Raw genomic sequence first — 6,658 nt, 5'->3', positions numbered from 1 at the left:
TAATCTAGCTAGCAGGCTGTTGCTATTGCTTATCCTTTCACAGAACTAACTTTTAGCTTTGTTGGTCCTTTTTGTGGATATTTGGGTCTCAATTTTATGCAGTTCTGCTCTGATTTTAGTACTTTCTTTTCTTCTGTTAGCTTTGGGGTTACTTTGTTCTTGTTTTTCTAGTTCTTCTAAGTGTGATGTTAGATAGTTAATTTGAGGTCTTTCTTTCTCGATGTAGGCATTTAGCACTATTAACTCCTCTTAATGAGAGGTAAAGCCAGCTGGACTTCCTGGGTCGAGTGGGGACTTGGAGAACTTTTCTGTCTAGCTAAAGGATTGTAAATGCACCAATCAGCACTCTGTAAAAATGCACCAATCAGCGCTCCATGTCTAGCTAAAGGATTGTAAATGCACCAATCAGCACTCTGTAAAAATGCACCAATCAGCGCTCTGTGTCTAGCTAAAGGAATGTAAATGCACCCATCAGCACGCTGTAAAAACGCACCAGTCAGTGCTCTGTGTCCAGCTAAAGGATTATAAATGCACCAATAAGCACTCTGTAAAATGGACCAATCAGCACTCTGTAAAATGGTCCAATCAGCAGGATGTGGCAGGGACAAATAAGGGAATAAAAGCTGGCCATCCCAGCTGCAGCAGCAACCTGCTCTGGTCTCCTTCTGCTGTGGAAGCTTTATTCTTTTGCTCTTCACAATAAATCTTGCTGCTGCTCACTCTTTGGGTCTGTGGCATCTTTAAGAGCTATAACACTCACTGCGAAGGTCTGCAGCTTCATTCTTGAAGTTAGCAAGACCAAGAACCCACTGGAAGGAACCAGCTCTGGACACATTAACACTGTTTTTGCTCTATCCCAGAAATTTGGTATGTTGTGTCTCTGTTTCCATTTTTATTTAAAAGAGTTTTTTGATTTCTGCCTTAATTTTGTTGTTTACCCAAACATCATTCAGGAACAAATTGTTTTATTTCATATAATTGAGTAGTTTTGAGATCTTGATATTGATTTCTATTTTTATTCCACTGTGGTCCAAGAGTATTCTTTGTATGATTTCAGTTTTTTTTGAATTTACTGATACTTGCTTTATGGCTGAGCATCTGGTCAATCTTAGAATACGTTACATGTACACATAAGAAGAATGTATGTTCTGTGGTTGTTTGTTGGAGTATTCTGTAGATATCTGTGGGTCCAGTTGGTCAAGTTTTGAATTTGAGTCTAGAAATCTTTGTTAATTTTCTGCCTCGATGATCTGTCTGATGGTATCAATGAGTTGTTGAAGTCCCCCACTGTTATTGTGTGGCTGTTTCTTTTTATAGGTCTAGAAGTACTTGTTTCATGAATCTGGTGCTTCAGTGATGGGGTCATGTATATTTAAAATAGTTAAGTCTTCTCATTTAATTGAACTTTTATTGTTATGTAATGCCTTTCTTTGACCTTTTTTACCGTTGCTGGTTTAAAGTCTGTTTTATGTAATATAAGAATAGCAACTCCTGCTTCTTTTTGTATTCCATTTGTGTGATAGCTCTTTCTCCATCCCTTTACTTTGAGCCTATAGGGTTGTTACATGTGAGGTGGTTCTCTTGAAGTTAGCAGACGGTTGGGTATTATTTTGTTATTTTGTTATCCACCTTGCCACTCTGTGCTTTTTAAATGGAGTGTTGAGTGTTTACATTCAAGGTGAATATTCATATATGAGGTTTTGATCCTGTTGTGTTGTTGTTAGTGGGTTGCTTTATAGTCTTGTGTAGTTGCTTTTACAGACTTTGGGCTATGTACTTATGTGTGCTTTCATGGTAGCAGGTATAATTCTGTTTTAATGTTTAGAACTCCCTCGAAGAATTTCTTGTATGACTAGTCTAGTAGTAATGGATTCTTTCACTGTTTGCTTGTCTGGAAAAGATCTGATTTCTCCTTTGCTTAAGAAGCTTAACTTGGCAGGATATGAAATTCTTGGTTGGAATTTCTTTTCTTTAAGGATGCTAAAAATAGGCCCTGATCTCTTCCTGTTTGTGAGGTTTCTGCTGAGAAGTCTGCTGTTAGCCTGACGGAGTTCTCTTTGTAATTGATTTGACGCTTTCCTCTAGCTACTAAGATTTTTTCTTTTGTGTCGACTTTGGAGTGTTGATGACTGTATGTCTTGAGGATGGTCATTTTGTATAGTAATTAACCTCACAGGGGTTCTCTGAATTTCTTGAATTTGCATGCTTACCTCTCTAGCAAGATTCAGGAAAGTTTTATGGACTACATCCTCAAATATGTTTTCCAGCTTGTTTATTCTGTGTCCTCTCTCAGCAATACCAACGAGTTGTAGCTTTAGTTTCTTTACATAATGGCATATTTCTCAGAGGTTTTGTTCATGTAAAAAATTATTTTTCCTGCCAGGCGCGGTGGCTCACGCCTGTAATCCCAGCACTTTGGGAGGCCGAGGTGGGCGGATCACAAGGTCAGGAGATCGAGACCAGGGTGAAACCCCGTCTCTACTAAAAATACAAAAAATTAGCCGGGCGTGGTGGCGGGCGCCTGTAGTCCCAGCTACTCAGGAGGCTGAGGCAGGAGAATGGTGTGAACCTGGGATGCGGAGCTTGCAGTGGGGCCAGATCGTGCCACTGCACTCCAGCCTGGGCGACAGAGAGAGACTCCATCTCAAAAAAAAAAAATTATTTTTTCTTTATTTTGGCTGACCAAGTTGATCTGAAGCATAAGTCTTTGAGCTCTGTAATTTTTTCCTTAGCTTGGTCTAGTCAGTTGTTAAGGCTTACAACTGTAGTTTGAAATTTCTGTGGTGAATTTTTAATTCCAGAAATTCAGTTTTGTTCTTCCTTAAAATGGCCATGTTATGTTTTAACCCTTGAATCATTTTACTTACTTTTTTGAATTTGATTTTAACTTTCTCTTGAATCTTATTGAGCTTCCTTGTTATCCAGATTCTAAAGTCAATATCTGCCCTTTCGGACATTTCAGTCTGGTTAGGATCCAGTGCTGGGGAGCTAATGTGATCTTTTGGAGGTAAGGAAACATTTTGACTTTTTGAATTGCTAGAGTTCTTGTACTGGTTTCTTTTCATCTTGGGGGGCTGGCATTTCTTTATCTTTTTGAAGTTGCTGTCATTTGGATGGGGCTTTTTGTTTTTCTATTATTTTTTCCCTTGAGGGTTTGACTGTGGTGCATATTGTGTATAGTTAATTGGCTTCATTTCTGAGTGCTTTCAGAGGGTTAAGGCTCTGTACAGGTTCCTTAGTTATGGCTAGTTTCCTGCATTGGGTTTCACAGTCGATGCATGCTGTAGGAATTTATTTTTGTTTGGTGGTGTAATTCAGGCTGTGATCCGGTAGATGTCCCTTAAGAGTAAGAGCTGGCAGATAGGTTTTTAACCCCGTGCCCTTTGTATTTCCGTGCATTCACAGTAATGCTCGGGGAAGTGGGAAATGGGGGGAGTGGGGATTACCCCTTTACCAAGTTTATTCCCAGGTCTTGGAGAAGCTGCCTCCAATCACTGGTGCTATGCCTGCATTTCCTGAACCCCAAAGGGCTCCTGGTTGACTGCACTCTCCCCTGCCTTAAGGGAGGCCTGAGCTGAAGCTTAGGCCACCAGAAGACTTGCAGCTCCCCAGGACTCTGGTCATCTGAGCTTGGCAGAGTCAGAGGATGTTGTGGGGTATGTCTGTGGGTGGTCTGGTGATACCCACAGGGTGGGCAGCGTGGTAGAGCCAATGGTGTGCAGCTGGTGTAGCACTTACAGCCTGGGGTTTTTGCCCAGAATACAGTTATAGGGACCACTTAGCTCAGGCTCGCCCAGCTGGGGCTCCTTCTGGTGTCTGTCCCAGGAGTAGGCCTGACCAGCTAGTCCCAAACCTTCTGGGCCCAGATCTCTGGGCTGGTCAAGGCCAGAGGGCTCCCTCAGGTAGCAGCTACTCTGCCCAACAGGCTATATCCATCTTGTGGAGGGAGGGACACCAAGCTTTTGTGCTGGCACATAAACCCACACCTCACTCTTCTCAGTGTTCTGAGAGTGGGGGCTCCTTCCCTGCTTAGGCTGAAGTCACACATCTCAGCTGGATACCCATGGGCAGTGTGCTTGAAACCTGGGGGATTCGAACCGACCTTTGACTTTGTCCTCTGGCCCCCTAGGGTTGAGTACCATCTGTGCTGGAGGCACTGAATTGCTCCCAAGCCACCGGCAAAACACTCAGGGTAGTGGAAGCTGTGCTGTGTGCACCCTCTTGTAGGAGTGCCCAGGCAGGGCTTTGGGAGGGGCCAGCTGACAAGGGGGCACACAGGTCGGATGCTCTCCAGACCTGTGTAAAGGCAGCCCTGGTTTCTCCTGATCCAGCAATCAGCAGGGGCTACAGTTACTCAAAGCAAGATGGAGAGCCTTGGGGATAGGCACATATAGTTACATTTTGCCCCAGCTGTGTGTTAAACCTTCTGGACTCCGTGGAGGTTCAAGCTCTGCCTCTGCCTATTCTCCAGCAGTTCCCTGTGCCAATTCAAATGTCTTTTCAGGTTGTAGGATCTCTTGTAGCTAGGACCCCAGAGGTCTGTGGCAGGAGTGTTGCGTCCTGGAGCTATTTTACTCTTCCCTGCCTTAGTACCTGTTAGGGATCAAGAGCTGGTCCTGGTGCTTAGTGATGTCATGCAGGCTTCCTAGCTTCCTCCCTCTTTGAACTTACGGTCTACATCACCTTCCTATTGACTTTCAGCATTTTGTCTCAAAAGATCTATTTGAAGTATGATGGTTTACTCAACATTTTGGTTTCTCTCAGTGGGAGAGGTGTTTCCTGGCTGTGTCTAGTCAGTCATCTTTACCTCTAAACTATAGTTTTGTAATGTGCAAATTGACCATGAGAGCACTTGGGATAATTTGAAGTCAAGTGAGATCTTGTGAACTGTTTAAAGTACTGAAACAGTTTAAGGTGCTGGGAAAATGTTAGTTATTATTAGTCTACAAAATTTATATCTAAATATATTTTGTGATTATTATTCAATACAATAATTTTTATGTTAAGGAAAACAATACAAAATCAATCACAAGCTTATTTAACATTGAGTAATAATAATACCCTCAGGTGAGGCTGGAAATAATTTACAGGTATATCAGAGCTGGCTATACCAATAGAATTTCAGTAAACTAGAAGTACTAAGAAGATCTAGAAGTACTAAGAAGATCAGGTATTAAGTATCACACGATGAAATTTGGCTCACGAACTTAGAGATTCCACAAGATTCATCAATATAAATTTAGGGAATATAGAGTAATTATATGAAAAAGAGATAAACAAGAGAGACCTCCTCATCTTCCCGATTATTTGTGTGAAATGTATAAGTTATTTTCGATTGGGGATTGGGTCTTGTATCATCTTATAGTTGTCTTTCAGCATCTGGAACAGTGCTGGATGTAAGTTGTATTAATACAAATTCACAGAGAGATTTGTTCTTGTATCTGCATTTCTGGAAAAACATGATTTAAATTAGATTATTGTTAAGTGGGTTCATACCTAGTTGACAACACTATTTGTAATGCTTCAGTGTCAATATAAGAATATTTATTATTTGAATGAAACTCCACAGCAGTCAGTCTTTGGGCAACTCAGTGGGGACCCATTAAGACAAATTATCTTAAAGCAGGAAAAAGAATCTCAGTATCAATCAAATAAATTCTTTGTGTTTTTGTTTAAGTATATAAGAAAAAAGGAGCTAAGAATCAAACATCACATACTGAGGGTTACCAAATTAAGATAATTTAAGATACAATTGATGGAATAAGCAGGTCTTTGCCTAGAAAGGTGAACTTCTAAGGTCTTTGGATATACTGTTTTCCAAGAATATACACAATTTTTTTATGAGCTGCATTCTTTTGTGTAGGCCTTGTTATATTAGACTAGGTTATGTTTGTATTTTAGTTATCTTTCTTTGCAAAGCTAATATGTCCCCATAGCCATTAAATTTATGTCATTGGCCTCATTGGCACCATGGTGCTATGTGTAAAATTAAATAATACAGTGTATGAAATCAATTAGGTTCTTATTGAGCTATTTTCTGCATTTGGGGATACTATAATTAAATAAGATGGTTAGGAAAAGGATAATGTCCAGAGCTACATTGTCCAATACGGTAGCCACTAGCCATGTGTTTATATTTAAATTTGAATGTAAATTAATTAAAGTTAAATTTATTTTAAATTTAATTTATTAAATTAAATTTAAATTCAAAATTCAATTCCTCAGTCTCACTGGCCATAATTTAAGTGCTCAGTATTCACATGTGGCTAGCTGCTATCCTATTGGACAACACAGAAACAGAATATTTTCATCACTTCAGAAGGGTCCATTGGACCGTGCTGTTTTAGAGAACAGCAATGTAAATGTTGAGATATAACTGTCAGATTTGAGTTTTTTAGCCTCAAGAAGAGGTGCTTGGAATAGAGGCTAAGTTAATAGTCATTGACTACATGAGAAGCTTTGGTAATCATCCGGCAGTTTAAGAAAGGAAGAATAATAAATTAGGACCAGGTAAAATTGTGGCAGGAAGGATTCAGATAGACTTTTTAAATTTTATTTTTATTTTTATTTTCTTTTGAGACAGAGTCTAGCTCTGTCACCCAGGCTGTAGTGCAGTGGTGCCATCTCGGCTCACTGCAAGCTCCGCCTCGCGAGTTCA

Source organism: Colobus angolensis, unplaced genomic scaffold (assembly GCF_000951035.1).
Source record: "Colobus angolensis palliatus isolate OR3802 unplaced genomic scaffold, Cang.pa_1.0 Scaffold445, whole genome shotgun sequence".
NCBI classification, from domain to species: Eukaryota; Metazoa; Chordata; class Mammalia; order Primates; family Cercopithecidae; genus Colobus; species Colobus angolensis.
Note: the sequence above shows the minus strand (reverse complement) of the source record.